Source organism: Arvicola amphibius, chromosome 7, assembly GCF_903992535.2.
Source record: "Arvicola amphibius chromosome 7, mArvAmp1.2, whole genome shotgun sequence".
Taxonomy (NCBI): domain Eukaryota; kingdom Metazoa; phylum Chordata; class Mammalia; order Rodentia; family Cricetidae; genus Arvicola; species Arvicola amphibius.
Genome location: NC_052053.1, coordinates 116808992 through 116826599, shown reverse-complemented (window position 1 = coordinate 116826599; position 17608 = coordinate 116808992).

Genomic DNA, 17608 nt, shown 5'->3' with positions numbered 1-17608 from the left:
TTACTTATACAATGCCAGGTTGTCAATCAAGAAATCAGGTGTTCATAGGTTTGTGGGTTAATATCCGGGTCTTCTATTCAATTCCATTGGTCGACTTCTCTGTTTTTATGCCAATACCAAGTTGCTTTCATTACTGTAGCTATGTAATAGAGTTTGAAGTCAGGGATGATAATGCCTCCAGAAGTTCCTTTATTGTATAAGATTGTTTTGGCTATCCTGGGTTTTTTGTTTTTCCATATAAAGTTGATTATTGTTTTCTCAAGGTCTGTAAAGAATTTTGTTGGGATTTTAATGAGGATTGCATTGAATTTATAGATTGCCTTTGGTAGAATTGCCATTTTTACTATGTTGATCCTACCCATCCAAGAGCATGGGAGATCCTTCAATTTTCTGGTGTCCTCTTCAATTTCTTTCTTCAATGCCTTAAAGTTCTTATCAAATAGATCTTTCACTTCCTGTGTTAGAGTTACCCCAAGATACTTTATGCTATCATTCCTTGTCAAAAGTTTACTGGATTTAAGAAAGAAGTGGTTAAAGGTTACATTTAACAAGGTTGCCTATATGAGAGATTTCTTTAGAATTTGGTTCTGTCCTAAGATGAATTGTCATAGCAGATACAATTCTAGTTTCTTGCCTAGTTTTAAATTTTTGTGTTTATAAATTTTTGTGCTTAGAAGCAGAACTTAGGTGTTATGTGAAGACTGAGAGTCAGTCATATTTTTAGAAGAGCCCCATTTCTGACGTCTAAGCTGTTCCTTTTCTGTTTCCTGAGATGCTTCCATCACAGTCCTGTATTTTCATTCTTCCTTCAGTTTTGTTGCTGCTGTCCTATGTGTGTGGTGCTGATGGTAAATTCCAAGGTCATATCTATGTTGGGCTCCACAACTGAGGTGCATTTCTAGTCTCAGAAGTCATTTTTCTCTCCTTGTTTTCTTCCTTCTGTTTTGTCCTTTCCTTCCCCTTCTCCTTTTTTTGATGCACATTGTAGCATCCAAAAACAGTAAATAGAATATCAAGTCCTTTGGTTAAAGAAATAAACACTACCCTACAAAGAGGCTGCCTGATGGGAATTGGAGTGTGTTCTCATGACAGTTTGAAGATGCTCTCACTCACTGATGCTTGAAAGACCCTCCTGGCATCTCTGTAATTACTTGTCCCTTATTTTCTATCATAACCCTATCTAACTCATTTACAGTTACCCTCCTCTGAGCCCTCTTTGCAATGCACAGTCTCATCCTCTACATGAGCACTCTCTTTTTCAATCTCCCTGTGTCTCATGACTAAGTCAGAAAGTCTCCCCCTCATTTGTTCTATCTTTGTAACAACCTCAATTAGACACTCAACTCATTGTGCATCTTTCAATAGCAGCATTGACCATGGCACTCCGTTCTTTTCCATTAACTGATCTAAACATTTCTCCCCTATCTGCAGCAGCCTGGCAACTGGCCAGAGCAAAAGCTTAATAAATTCTGTCAGATGAGTGAGGACAATGAGGGCATGCAAATAACATTTACAGAAGATGCAAGGTTGGACTTCAGAGCAGTTGTGCTGGTGATGAAAGCAGCTTTCCAAAGAACAGAGAGACACACTTGATCAAGAGGAATTTCATACGAGAAAAATGTCGTTTTGCACTTGGCTTCTAAACAGTCAAACGCAGATGTGTAGGTTATAGAATATGAGTTCAGGTAAATACAACTTTGGGGTTTATTTGAATCCAGCTCAAGCACTTAGAATCTAAAAGTTTGAGAACATATTGGAAAGGACTTTGCTTAACTTTCTCTGTGATTTATGAGCGACCTTCTCAGGAACCTGATGTCAACTGTGTTAGTGCTTTCATGAGGTTCTCAGACAGCTTCTCTTTGGCAGGACAAACAATGCATAATAAAACAAAATAAAATAAATGAAAATCTTCAGCTGTCCAGTAGATATAGCATGCCCAAAGGAATAACATTATCCTTGTTCTTGCTTCTATTATGAAAATTATCATGTTGCATTTTCTTGGACAACTACTGTCTCCTTATGTAACTTCTCTGTTATATTTTGAGTTCTCTGAAGATGGAATCTCTACTGTATTAACTTTCATATAGCTCATATCTAATACACTATACACAATAAGCAAGTGATAAATAAACACCAAATGATTACTACACCAGAGGTGGAAGATAACAAGACTTAGAGATTTCATATACATGGGCAAACATCTCACAGGCAGTAGGCAGTGGGGCTAGTAGTATATCTCATGGATCTCACAAGAGCTTGTATCTTCCACCTCTGGTGTAGTAAAACAAAATCATAATTTTTGTTTTAAAGATTAAATTAGAGCGTATATATAAGAACCTAGCATGGCCCTCTTAAAAATCTTATGTTTAGAAATGACAAGAATCTACAGTGATAAATTCTAAGCCCATATCATGTCATGATTAAGTGTACTTCAAATCTGTACACTGAAATGTAGAAGGAACAGCAGAGAGCCGCTTCCCGCCACCCGGCTAGCTTTACCCAAAATAATTACATGGAAACTGTATTCATTTAAACACTGCCTGGCCCATTAGTTTTAACCTCTTATTGGCTAATTCTCACATCTTGCTTAACCCATTTCTATTAATATGCGTAGCACCATGAGGTGGTAGCTTACCAGGAGAGATCTTAACCTGCATCTGTCTCGGAGAGGAGAGGCATTGTGACTGCCTCATTGTCTTCTTCCCAGCATCCTGTTCTGTTTACTCTGCCTACCTAATTTTTTGTCCAATTAAAGGGCCAAGGCAGTTTCATTTTTAACCAATAAAAGTAACACATAAACAGATGACCCTCCTCCATCACTGAAAAAAACAAAAGCAAAAGAAAATTAAAAAATATCTCAGAGGCAATGGAGATAGTTCAGTGATTATTGATACTATAGCATATTTCTTAACATTTTATATTTCACAAAAAGGCTTCATACATTGTTCTATTTTCTTAATAGCTGTAAAACTCAAGAAGTGAGAATAGGCTTACTCCTTTTTTTGACTATAGATGAAGAAACCAAGATAGGAGTTAGGTTTCCTGACAAACCACAACTGAATATGATGAATATGTGACATTAGGACTGAACACAGTACATTGCTGGTACATGATTCACCTCTCCTTCCATCACCCCTAAGAGGGCATGGAGGGTGAACTATTTGTGTGGAAGTTGAACTTAAGGATAATGGGGAAAAAATAATAAAGAAGGGAGTAATATCTCAAGACATGGAGAACTTAAGATAATTATAAACACCTCAAAGCACACCTGAGGACCAGATTTATGAAGAGGTAAGCTCCCTGCCATTCTTTATACCTATATTGACTGTGGATGACAATCCACTGAAAATGACAGGAATGGGGTAACTGTGGATACCATATCCAAGTGTTCCTTCAAACTCTACCAATGTTTCAATATCTTTTCTATAAAAACATGAATTCTACATATTTAAAAATTTCTTGGTTGTAACATGAGGGGGCCAGGCCTGCTTGTTGAGGTTTCTGTCCTGCCCAGTACCCCACAGCCAGCAAGCCCCAAAGAAATAACACAGAGATCTCTTTAAGTTATAAAGCTGATTGGCCCATTAGCTCTAGACTCTCACTGGCTAACTCTCACATCTTGATTAACCCATTTTTCTGATCTATGTTAGCCAAGTGGCTCAGTACCTTTTTTCAGTGGGGCAGATCACATCCTGCTGCTTCGGTGGTCTGGGCAGAAGTAGGAGGAAACAACTTCCTCCTTCCCAGAATTCTCCTGTTCTCTTTTTTTTTTTTTTTTTTTTTTTTTGGTTTTTCGAGACAGGGTTTCTCTGCAGCTTTTTTAGAGCCTGTCCTGGAACTAGCTCTTGTAGACCAGGCTGGCCTCGAACTCACAGAGATCTGCCTGCCTCTGCCTCCCGAGTGCTGGGATTAAAGGCGTGCGCCACCACCGCCCGGCTTCCTGTTCTCATTACATCATTTCTATTTCCTGTCTGGTTTTCCCGCCTATACTTTCTGCCTGGCCAATCAGCGTTTTATTTAAAACATGATTGACAGATTACAGACAATTCTCCTGCACCACTTGGGGGCCAGGAAGATTTTTCAGTGGTTAAAAGTACTTGCTGCTCTTGCAGAGGACCTGATCTGTTCTCAGCATTCACATAATGGTTCACATCTATGGGTAATTGTAGATCTGGACCTGATGCCCTCTTCTGACTCCTGTGTATACTTGATATGCACAAAGTAAAAATAAAATAAATCTTTAAAACATAGAGAGAGCATTCGTGTCATACCTGAGGGTGGACAGAGCCTCAGACTTCCAGTCCTATTCTGCACTCTCAAGGGTTCCACATGTCACTTCCTATTCTTGCTTCATAAAGATGTATCTGGGTCATTACGAGTATCACAGTCATCCTCCTCATTATGGGCCACTCCCGACCATGGTCCAGGGCATGGTGGTAGTCCCCTGGTGCACAATTCTGAGAAATCAGAAGAAAACAGAACACAAAATGGTGGGTATGTGGGGACTCCCCAGCTGATCTGACCCTGGGCCTATCCACTCTTTACAAGAATATTATGAATATGAAGAAATAATAAAATACCTCATTTCTTAAAAGGAGAAGCATCATGTTAATTCAATGTGGGTTTACATTTGTCAGTAAAAGATGATTTCTTAAGCATAATTCTTTTCTAACATTTAGTAAAATGGCTTACATCCATTGATATGCTGATATATTTCTCAATTTCCTCCCCACACAAGGTGAGCTACTAAACAGGAACTATTTATTTGACAGAAACTGTTATGGACTAAAATTTTTGAAATTATGGATATTACTTTAACTATGTGTTACTTCATCCCAATTGAGATCATCTCAACAATGTTTACAGGTAACATCCAAATTAGGCATAATTAAAGATGATGTATTCACATGTAATTACTGCTCACTTATGCAGTAGTCTGAATAAATGTAAACTTTATTTCAGGGCACAGTTCTGATGAGATGCAGAGCCACAGAGCGAGTTCTTTGGTTTTAAGGCGCTCCAACACTCAACCACGTAGATATCATTTATTTCCTTTTGAAATAAGCAATGTATTATATCTTTTTTATAAAACCTACTTCCAAAAAAAGCTATCAGAAGAAAAACCCTTAAGACATGGAAATAAATTGACAGATTTTGATTCATAACAGAGTAAAAACTGTAAAAACTAAATAAAATAAAATAAAATAAAAGGAGTTTGCATCATTTCTTTCCTTAAAATTGTTTAGAAAGATACTTTGAGATATCTCTTTGAGTGCTTTGTTGTATAGGTTTTTAAAAGGACATAAACTCCATTTTAGGAATATGGACAGACTTGGTTACTGGTAGAGACTGCTCATGTACTATTTAACATTTAAATAATCAAAGCTAAGCCATTTGTATTCACAATAAGTGAAATGCTCTTCACCTTTTATTTAACCTTTAATAGGTGAGTGTTCTCATAAAAAGAAAATAGATTTCCTTTCATTTTAAACTACATTTCATTCAATTATACCCTGAATGTAGAATGGGAAGCTGAGGTGATGAAACATTTTAGCAAAGGAAACAAAGAGCAGCAGCATTCTGTGTGAGTTTCCCCTACTATCTGGAAAAACTCAACCACAGATCTTGTGCTTTCAGAACAGGACAACTATTTAAATGGCAATTATTTCATTTATGGAATTCCATAATGCTCTGAAAATACCAAAGCAAGTAACAGAGACCTTTGCCCCAAATCGCAATAGATCATATCAAATCAAGAGCTCATTTTCTGGTATTTTATTGATTGTGCAGCATAATGTACTCTTTAATTGCCTTTGTAAAGCATAAGATATCTCATCTTACACTTGGGTGATCAAGAGAACAATTTAAAGAGCAAGGAATTTCTTATGGTTTCAAAATAATAGGTACTATAAAAATCCTGCAATTTTATAAGATTAGGGACCTATAGAAGTCATGGGAAATGCCAAAAGGGCAATGGGGACAGGGAGCAAGAGCACCATGCAAGTTGGCAAGAGGAATGTGTCACAATAGGTTTTTAATCTCCCTAAATTATCTGAAATGTATACCTAATAGTCACAGCCTATGCTATGGTCAGCCCAGCAGTATGATGAGAGGTTCTCTCTCTCTCTCTCTCTCTCTCTCTCTCTCTCTCTCTCTCTCTCTCTCTCTCTCTCTCTCTCTCTCTCTCTCTCCACACACACACACACACACACACACACACACACGTACACACACACACAAGCACAAACATATATACTTTGCTGTGTATGACATGGTGACATTCTTAGGATTTATAGCCCTGTTGACTATTGTTGTGTAGCAGTTTCCTATGAGATAAAACACTTTATCTTAGAGGTAAGCTCATGAAGACACAGTATGTTCTGAAGAAAGGTGAAAAGTTTCATGCTGCAGGGAGGCTTGTTAAACTCAAGAGGTCAAAAACTAAATAGCTTCAGGAAGTCCCTGAAACTGACCAGACTCACTAGGTCCCTTTGTCATCCACGCAGATAGAAGCTGTAAGAACTGCTGAGTGATACTCTGACTTGCTGAGCTGCCTGGAAGAAGCAGAAATCAGCCAAGCTGGCTAGAATAGGCTCAGAACAATGGATCTGCCTAGAAAGGACACCCTCTAGGCTGTTCAACTGTCTGAACGTTGTACAGTAAGCTCCAGAGCTCCAGTTTTCATGAGCTATCATTGCCCATGCTGGTTTGGGTGATGCAACTGTCTTAGTGTTATTTCTGCTCCTACAGTTTACCTCGTATCTGTATTCCTGTAAGTAACCCCAGGAAACTCCTCGGTTCACCAATTAGACTTTGAGACTATCCTTGCATGGTTGTTTGAATGAGAATGCCCATAGCTTTGGTTATTTAAATACTTGGTCCCAAGTTAGTGGAACTGTTTTGGAAGCACTAGGGAGGGTGATATTGTTGGAAGAGATCCCTGGGGTTGGGTTTTGAGGGTTCAGAAGCTTATAGCATTTCCAATTAGTTCTCCTTGATTTGTGCTACTGGACACTCTCAGCTCCTGTTCCAGCACTGTGCCTGCCTGTCTGATGCCATGTTCCCCATCATTACAGGCATGGATATTCTAACCCTCTGAAGCCGTAAGCCCCCAAATTAAATTAAAATTAAAACTTTTATAAGTTGCCTTCATGATGGTGTTTTGTCACAGCAATAGAGAAGTAACTAAAAAACCTTTGGTCTCTTGCCAGCTCCCTAAATACGGTGAGCCATATTTTACGGCATGTCCAGCCATCTATTTTACAGCAAGTTTTTGTTAACGTGGTCTTTCTACAATAAAGTATCCTAAAAGAAAATATGGAGGTGGCAAAAATCTTCTTTACCATTAAGGTCATCAATTTCAATAATATTACTTCTAATTATGCATAAATAAATAAATAAACTGAGTTAATATTTAGGAGCCTACAGGAACAGCTGTCTGTGGAGTTTCCCAAAAAGAACACTACATTTGTTCCTGATCTGAATATATAAGGCAGTGTTACAATTTAGACTATCTAAGTACGTTCATAAGTTTGTAATTTCATTTTTTCTGAGGAATTGCTCATTTGTAGTTATTGGTTACTCACATTCTCTGATCAAAGATGAAGAGGTCAGCATTCTGTTATGAAAAAATTCAATATGTGAATAAGATTGATGCCCACCCCATCTGCAAGAGATTCATTCTCTTGTTTTAAAAAGTCATGCACTGCATTAGCTATAATTATGTTAAATTTTATTTCTGCTTTAGACAAAAAATGTGATGATTTTATCAGGTGAGAACATCTAAGAAAAATAAGTATATTTTTCTTATTGTACTTGAAGAAATTTTATAAATAAAAAGTGAAGAAATTTTATGTTGCTCAAGATGAATCAGGAAATTTTCAATTTTTACATTTTCCAGGCTGGTGGTGGTGTATGTGATTGTGGCCGAAAAATGGGAAAAGATTCTCTCTCTCTCTCTCTCTCTCTCTCTCTCTCTCTCTCTCTCTCTCTCTCTCTCTCTCTCTCTTCCTCCTCCTCCCTCTCCAATTTCCTCTCTTCTTTTCAAAACATAGTTAAAAATAGTTAAAAAAGAAAAAAATTCTAGTTCATTATTGTTATTATTTCTAAGTATTAAATGATTATCACATTTTAAGCACTTTATTATGTTCAAACATCCATGTTCTAGAAGGAAAAATAATAATGGCTTTGAGTGTGAATGTATTCTTTCTCAGTAATGTGGATGTGGGTATAAGCAAAGGGGAGTGGATTTGCTTGCATTGTACCTTACTGTAAGTAGGTAACTGTAAGTAGGGTGTGAGAAAATGTTCTCTTTTAAACAGCATACCTCAGAAATACAAACAGCCTACATTTTGCTTTTGTTCACGTCTGCATAAAGTCACTTTCCCTGAATAACTAAGGGAGGAAACCTCACCTGAAATTGGTCTTGCCAAATAGAACACCTGTACTATTGACTCCTTCAGTGTCAAGATCAGCAGAGCAGCCTTGTGAGGGACCATTTAAACGGGGTATGGTGATGCATACCTTTAATAGCAGCATTGGGGAGGGAAAGGCAGGCAGATTTCTATGAGTCTGAGCAATCTGGTCTGCATAGTGGCTTCCAGGAAACCAGGGCTACCTAGAGATTAAAAAATAAAGGAGGGGAAATGGACTACTTTAAGAAATGTGAGGTTTGCAGGGCGGTGGTGGCGCACGCCTTTAATCCCAGCACTCGGGAGGCAGAGGCAGGCAGATCTCTGTGAGTTCGAGACCAGCCTGGTCTACAAGAGCTAGTTCCAGGACAGGCTCCAAAGCCACAGAGAAACCCTGTTTCGAAAAACCAAAAAAAAAAAAAAAAAGAAATGTGAGGTTTGTCACATTCTTAAGTACTGTACATTTATTCTCTCCCCCTCTCTCACACCTTCTCTCTCTCTCTCTCTCTCTCTCTCTCTCTCTCTCTCTCTCTCTCTCTCTGTGTGTGTGTGTGTGTGTGTGTGTGTGTGTGTGTGTCTACACACATAATAATGTAATTTCTACACCTACATAAAACTTTCTCTGTACTGTGAAGGTCCGAGGGCTGCTTGTAGACACAGGGATAGAACTCAGGTGCCACATTTGGTAATTGCCTTCACCCCCCTGAGTGATTTCATCAGTTTCCAAACACTTTTATAGTTAGGAAGAAACCTAATTGTTGGAATGTATTTGACTCTGCAGTGGGGGACATCCTAGAACTCTGCAAAATCTCATTGAAGATGCAGTATGCCAAAAAGTTCTGAAAACTCGGGATACAAGTTCCTTGTGAACATAGGTGACAATATGCTCACAACACAGGTTACTTTGATCTGAGCAGTGTACATTTCATTACTGAAATTTAAAACGCACATGTGGTAGATTTTATATTCCAATACATAAACAAGTCTTTAATGTGATGGTTGTTTTACTAAAGAGAAAACATCAAAAACCAGACAGGGAAAAATAATAAAAACAATTATTACTTGGAGTATTCTAAAGACCTAAGAAATTAATTTTTCTGAGGAAAAATTGGTCTTAATAATTGTAATGTCTCTGGCAATAATGTGTTCTGGTTTGTCTTTTGCATTTTCATTCATTATAGATCTCTCCCTACCTTCTTAATAGCTTTGAAAGCTGCTAAAATTCACTGCCCTCTTTGGCCACTCCTCACCCCAATCCATTAATAAAGCTTGCTGTCCTTTTCCTGCCTATAGTGCTCCATAATTGTCATCACCTTTCCTAACACCCTTGTCCTTGTTTCTAAGTTAGGGACTAAGAAGCTAGAGCTAATGGGCCAAGCAATGGTTTAATTAATACAGTTTCTGTGTGATTATTTCGTTTCTGAGCAGCTGGAACGAAAAAGTAGCTTCATGCAACAAATTGTCACCAACGTGGTTGACAAAAATCCACTTAAAACCACAGAGAACTAGAAAAGGAATTCTAGACACAAAAATATAGAGCTTAACGTGGTTCCTTGTTTGTTTGTGGGAAGCCCCAGCTCCTTTAAGAGAGGTTTTCCTGATTCAGCAGTAGCGGGTAGCGGGGCGCGCGGGGGGGGGGGGGGGGGGGGAGGGGGGGAGCCACGATGTTTTGAAATACTGGCTTTCTGGGCCGTGCTGCCAGCACAACCTCTAGCTCTTTTAAGAGGCCAAGCATTTAAATGGAGTTTGTAAGCAGCGTGTTACAAACTGCTTAATGGCTTGACATGGAACTGCTGCATAGTTGGAACTGGGGCAATGTGCAAGGCTTGCAGAGGCAGTAAACAGACTTCTACCATGTTGGACTATGTAGAGCAAATGGGCAGGGCTGTATATACCCTAGTATTGCCACAGGTTAAGTTTTTTAAGAATTTTTAAGCATTTTAAGAATTGCTCCTGGACAGTAAAGAATTACAGATACACAATAGGACAGATTCAGACATAAAAGACCTCTAAATGGGTCACAGTGTTGGATAAATATATGTAAGCTTAGGAAAGGGAGGAAAAAGAATATGAAAGGTTATAAAAAGAAGTAAATGGTTTAAAATCAAAGGAAAAGTCTTTAAAGAAACAGTACAGACGGTCACAGATTAAAAGGAGTAAAGAAAAATAAGCCATGTAAAAATGGAAAATTCACAGAGTCTGGATTATGTATATTATTGTGTTTTCTTTGAAATTTTTGACTCTGAAGGAGCTAAGTAACCAACATAAAAACTTTAAAGGTATTTTGTCTTCAAAATCTGCATCTAAGGATATGTTGCTTTGTTCTTCTTTTGTTTCCACAGAGGACGAGAATCTGTGGATTGCTTCCAGACTAATATGGTTTGATGATGAAAGTTGCCATGAACATCCCCAAAAATTACTTCACCCAAAAACGAAGGAAGCAATATGGAGAGAACTATGCCCATCCCAAAATATTGTCTACATTTAAAGGGGATATGCTATAGACATTTGCATTGATATGGATCTTGGTTTATTAATACAAATTTAGGGTCAATTTTGTTATACTATATATATGTATTTCTGCTCTTGATTAAGGTATTGTTTGTCCAGCTCATTTAAAATGTAATGTATAATTAGGAAATATAGGTTGATAGACAATCATCTATAATAGTCAAGCTTGTAATCATGTTAGTTAGATTTTTCTAGATGTACAGAGATATATTTCAGTTAGATAGGTATTCTTCAAATCTTTCAGAGACTTTCAGAAAATGGCATTTCAAATGTTTAAAGAACTTAGGACTTTTCATGACAATGAGACACATCTGCTCCTGGCAGCACCAATCTTCTTCAAGAGGATGATGGGCATCAAAGAGGGTCCTTATGGAGTTGGTTAGTCATTCGGGTAAGAAACTGCTCTTTGCCTGGATTGCTTGATGAACTGGACACGCAGGACCCACAGAGAAATGACTGCTGAAGTTGTCTAAAGAAGGTGAAATGATCCTTTGGGGTTCCTGTTTCATGAAAGAGTCTGCTAGACAGTGTGCAGGACACAGAAGAAAGTGACTGAAAACTTCCAATATAAGTGGAACTGTCATTGAAATTTCCTGCTTCATGGAAAAGTCTACAGGACACTATGGGCCTGTAGGCTGAAGATGGGTACCCCAACAGTACAGAAGAACTTTGGGTGACTGTTCAGGTAGCAAGATGTCTCTGTCATTTCTAGAGTTTTGGAAGTTGTTTACAATGCACTTCCTGTTTACTTAAGTAATATTATATCCTTCTGGAGTCTTTGATGGAGTTGAAGAATAGATAGAAAGTAGATATAGTTTCTGTTAATTATGATAAAAGATAAAGTAGATATAAGTATTTTAACTGTAATTATTGCTTGATACATGTTTTGTATATTTAATTTTACTATGTTAACGTTAAAACCTTCCTTTTATTCAAACAGAAAAGGGGAGGTGATGTGGGATTTCCCTCTGTGTGCTGTGAATATCACTGGTTAATAAAGGAACTGCTTTGGGCCTCTAGCAGAGCTATAGGGGAACAGAGCTAGGTGGAGAAAACTAAACTGAATGCTGGGAGAAAGAAGGGCAGAGTCAGAGAGAAGGCATGAAGCTCCGCCGACAGACACTGGAATTTTAACCGGTAAGCCACAGCCATGTGGCAATGCACAGATTAATAGAAATGGGCTAAATTAATATGTAAGAGTTAGCCAAGAAGAAGCTAAAGCTAATGGGCCAAGCAGTGACGTAATTAATATAGTTTCTGTGTGATTGTTTCGGTTCTGGGTGGGCGGGATGAACAAGCAGCTTCATGCAACAAGGGAGACATCTTATGGCCTGTCCCTTCCCTTCCTTCTTTGCCCCATCACTGCATCTCTCTGTGTTTTTCAAGTCTCCACCTCTAATGTGCTTCACCTCATTCTCCCTTCAAGGTATAACATGACACAATGTGACCTTTTTGATGTTTTTCTTCTGCTCTGATAAATTGTTTTGATGTCCATCTTTGGCCTTGGGAGAGAGAGAGAGCTTATGAGTTGTATCCTACTCTGGAGTCAGGCCCTTGCAATATCTATTTTCTTTCATTCTGCAATTGCTGATTGTTGATGGTTTCTTTTCGATTTATCCTTCATTCTTCACTGCTGCAGCCAATGTTCCACAGGACTGTTGCTTAAAATGAACTTTATCTTTATAGTTCTTCTAAAAACCAGCTTTCTCCTTGCTTTCTCTTCCTCACTCACTTGTTTTAAGACTTACCACTTTTAGGTTTTATGCACTATGCTTTCCTTTGCATTTTGACGATTCCATCTGCCATGCAGTTAGAACTGTCAGATTTCCTGCAACATTTCTGAACTTGGTTTTGTCTTCGACAAAGCTGACTATGTTGCTTTTATCACAAATCAAAACAATAATAGAATACATACATCTTAAAAACCAGAAACGTTTTATGTTGTTTTTGAATGCCCATATATGTATTGTATAGGTATGTCTCATCTATTATTATGCTGAGCATGAATTGATACTTGATAGTTTTTGTCTGAAGAAATAATCTTTAAATAAAGCTGATTTTTTTCTCTAGGATCTGACATAATAGTTAAAGATGATTTATTTGTCTCAACTAGAAAATATAAATAGTTTACATAGAATTTCAGATTTGGGTGTTGTGGATCTGACATAAAGCTCTTGCAGTTTTAGTTTACCAGATCAAAGTAGTGTAGTATACTATAAGTTTATATTGGATTAAATTTGTAAGAGTTATTAATAAGAGCATAATAAAGAAGTACAGAATGGATGCTTTGTGCACAATATCACTTCTGTTCTGATTGTCATTCAGAGCACGTGCAAAGAGGAAGCTAGCTGCCAGGATGCAGAATAATTCAGAATGCAGTGGTCAGACTTTATACGCTGTCGTTTAGAGAACTAAAGTACTGAAATACTTGCTAAGAGTAATGGTGAAAATACAAGAGCTTATGCTACAGCTTGGGTCTGGAATGTCCCCTGAAGGCTAATACATTGAAGTCTGGTTCCTAGCCCGTGGCCCCACTGGCAGGTGGTGAAACCCTTAAGAAGTGACCCAGAGTACTAGAAAGTTACATCATTGGGGGTGAGATCTTTAAGAAGATTGCCATGGCTTCAAGCTACTGTAAATTATGATAAAAGATAAAGTAGATATAAATATTTTAACTGTAATTATTGCTTGATACATGGGTAGGACTGCGCCACACAGTCTTAACACTATATGTTATTGCCATAGGCAGAAACAGCAAAGTTAAGCAAGCATAACCTAAAAGCTCACGACTTTGATTATCTCAGGGAAGTTGTCATAGTGATGGAAAGCTAACTGACACAACCAGGATATCCCTTGGTAGGAATAGCTCCTAGAACAGGGTAAGTAAGTAGGAAAAGGTTTTCTGGCTTGATGCAAGGGGGGTTATGGAGTATAACCACCTGGATTACCTGCATCAGGGCAGAATGAGACAGGGTAAGTGGGTAGTATCCAGAAAAGATGCTTTAGAATATTTTTAATAGTATTGTAAGATATTAATTGAATAAAATATAGTAAGATTTTATGTTTTTTTTTCTTTGCATGTTTGTATGTGTGTATCCTTTCTTAAGACAATGTCTCCCTATGCAACCCAAACTGGCTTGAAACTCTCCGAGGTCCCCCTCCCTTCGGACTGTTGGGATTAAAGGTATGTCCCTTCGGACTGTTGGGATTAAAGGTATGTCCGGATGGTAAGATTTTAATTGTATACATTGTGATTTTTAAAAAAAAATAGGATTAGATTCTTGGTGGATTATTGTACCCAGTTTCATGGAGGAATTGAAAGTAGGAGTAATAACTGGGGCTGAAATAATGAACAGTACAGTAAAATGGTAAGTAACACATTGTGTAAAGACAGCTTCATTGACTGGAGATCCCCCAGATTCCTTTTATAGCTTAGTGCAAATATAATCTTTGAGCTGTCAGAAGGTGCCGTGAAAGCACTCATCTTTAAATGGAAACGAAAGCCTAATGCCGTGGCAGATACGGCCTTAACTATGGCTAGAACTCTTCATCTGCTTACAAAGCAAAGAGATAACTCCTTCTAAAATAAAGCTCAGGAAGGCAATCTTGTTTTCAGAACCTTTGTCCCCAGTAGCCAGCCACTGTCGTAGTAACACTTCTATAAACCCCACAAGCACAGTGGCAGACAGCAGGCTCAAGCAGTCACACATGCTGGCCGTCAGGCCACTGGGGCACCCCCGCGTGAAGTTACCTCATTGCCCTGTGACCAAAGCAGTCCTAATCAGGCTGATGCCAGAAGTGCCAGACAGGTTAGCAATAACAAGTGCTGCCTCTGGAAGTGTTGCTCGGAACTGCCCTGGTCAAAGCAATTGACAGCTTCACTAAGGCGAGGGTTATAGGTATCCCACGCAAGGAGGGCAAAGGGGAACAGTGGAAGGGACAGAGGATGTGGCTCAGCTATGCCATCTATTTCACTGCCTCTTTCTTCAATCTAAGGAGGACTGGGGATGTTTCAAAAAGGAAATTCTACATCCTTACGTGAATATTTCTAATATTAATACAAATCTTTCCACATTTAAAAAATATTAAGAGGCTAAGTAAACATTTCATGTAAAAGAAACACAGTGCTTAGTAAATATCAGCTAATGCAATGATTAATGGCTGCCTATGCACAAGCCACTGAGAAACCTATTTTTAAAAAGTGTATTACAGCACAGGCTTCCATCTTTATGAAACAGTCAACTACATACAGAAAAGGGAAAGGTGACATTTTATATGCATGGAGCAAGTAATTCCTGATCACAGTTCTAGTGTTTGTAGTGATTATAAATTATTAGGTTAAAATGGAAGCTCATTAGAGATGAAACAAATGTATTCCCAGCTCCCTAGTCAGGACTGCGGAGCAGCTGTCTGGGCTTAGAGAATGAACTGTCTTTGAAGAACAGTTCTCCCACCCCCATGCTCTTGAATATTCTTAAATGGTTCAGAGGTCAGCCCTGATAAATTCTCTCTCTCTCTCTCTCTCTCTCTCTCTCTCTCTCTCTCTCTCTCTCTCTCTCTCTCTCTCTCTCTCTCTCTGTGTGTGTGTGTGTGTGTGTGTGTGTGTGTGTGTGTGTTTCAGAGCATAGAGGTCTTGTCTCATTTAGCTCACAATCGTTCTCATAAGGAATTAAACGGGATGTCCTAAAACCTCAGACAGTCACAAGTGAGGCCTAAATGATTGGGGAAAAATGCTTCTGAACTGCAGAGAAAATTGTCCATTGAACCAGATAGTTAGGATAGTGGGCTTTTTTCAGTCTATAGTATCTACAACCTAAAAAAAAAAAAAAAAAAAAAAAAAAAAAGAATGCTAGGATTGCAAGAGAAATGTGCTGATGAAAGTCTCCCTATGTCTTAAAGAGCACAGTAGCAGCCACATTAAAATCCAGGATACTTCAGACTTTCTGGACCACAGTGGAATACTTCTGGAATACAGTTTACTTTAGAAGGTAAATAGAACTGTTTCAAGCAGTCACGACGTTTATCTGAATTGAGCTTGAATAGCATGGTGTGTGACCCAGAAACCATTAAAATCCTTAGGGATGATTCCTGTAACAGCCGTCTTCTGTGTGTGTGTTTGTTTTATAGTTTCCCTTTAGCAGTTTCATTTACCTACAGTCTACTGTGTTTGAAAATTCTGAAAATAAACGATTTGTAAGTCTTAAACGTTACAGCATTCTGAGCAGCCTTATGAAATCTGAGCCTTTCTTACACTGCTCTACCTGAAAGTGAAGGAATGACTCCTGTGCTCAGAGTCGCACACCAAAGATACTATCCCTGCTCTGGTCTCTTAGTGACCTTCTCATTCCCATCTCTCTGCTGTGGCTGCAGAGGGCTTATGTTTAAATATCCTTATATTAGTTCATAATGACCCTTAAATACATTGCAATTTGCATATGCCAAATAAAATCCCCCCAAATCTATCCTTTCAGTTAAATTGAAAATAGGAAGTCCTTGACTTAGAAAAGAGAATGCATATTGAGGTTGCTTAGATCTCTGGTCAATTATTGCTGCTAATGTTTTACATTGACCTTCTTACAGATATCACCATTTCATGGGTTTGCATGCACAGGAAAATGCACAGCTCTTCCAGGGTTTGGATTTCAGACATTGGCTGGGAATGAGAAATGTACCAACTAGATCAGGAGAATCTGTTGTATGGGCTTCTCCTTGTGTTTTCCTCCAAGATGCATGTCTTCCATGATTCTCTATTTCACCTATGAAAGGAAACCTTACTGGAAGAAAAGAACTCAGCATATAGAGAAAGAACATGACTCAGAGGCTACTTAAAGTTCACTCAAGCCTATCTCATGTAAAAAAGTAGCAAGATGTAGTAAAGTCAATCAAACAAACTTATGGGAGTACATGCACTTCTAAGATAAACAGCCTACACATACTTAATATGTATGTAAAATTTAATGTAAAATTCTCAAACATTGGTGAGTAGAAAAGAAACACTAAATAAACAATTAATTCAGCTGGTGAATATGCTATAATCTTGCTTTATTCACCACCAACCCTACCATCTTCATTCTTAGTGTATGTAACAATAGAAATAATTGCATTAAAGCCAAGGTCATTAGCAAGAATAGCTAGAAAATTTATAAATGATATAATGTCATTAATATTTAGTTATGTGAATTTCAAAACTCTCAGCCATGCTAAATCACATAAACATAGCTAAAGATCTGGATTTCAGAAATTCATAAAAAGTTCAAAATAATTTGGTCTACTTTCCTTTAGAAGATGATGAAAAAGTAAAATCTAACAGTATTTGATTCAGTTTATTGGACGGTCACTAAAACACAAGTTATAGTTCCTGCTTTGCCATGCATACTAAGGCTTGAGTCCCAAGTCTCGAGAATCCCAATGTAGCATCCTTTCCATTGGAAATAGATGTAAATTTAACCACCATTATGTCAGACTTCTTTTGAAATTCATGAATGTTGATGTGCATATTGCTGAATTATTCCTTTTAATTATAAAGGAATATTCAGCTGAATAAAAACACCATGACTGGTTTCTCCAGCCTGCAGTTACACATTTAGTTATCACCACTCTTGGGCTGGTAGAGGTAAAGCTCATGAACTTTCACAACTCAGTGTTTTGTAGACAAACATTTGCATTTCTCTTGGGTAAATTCCTGA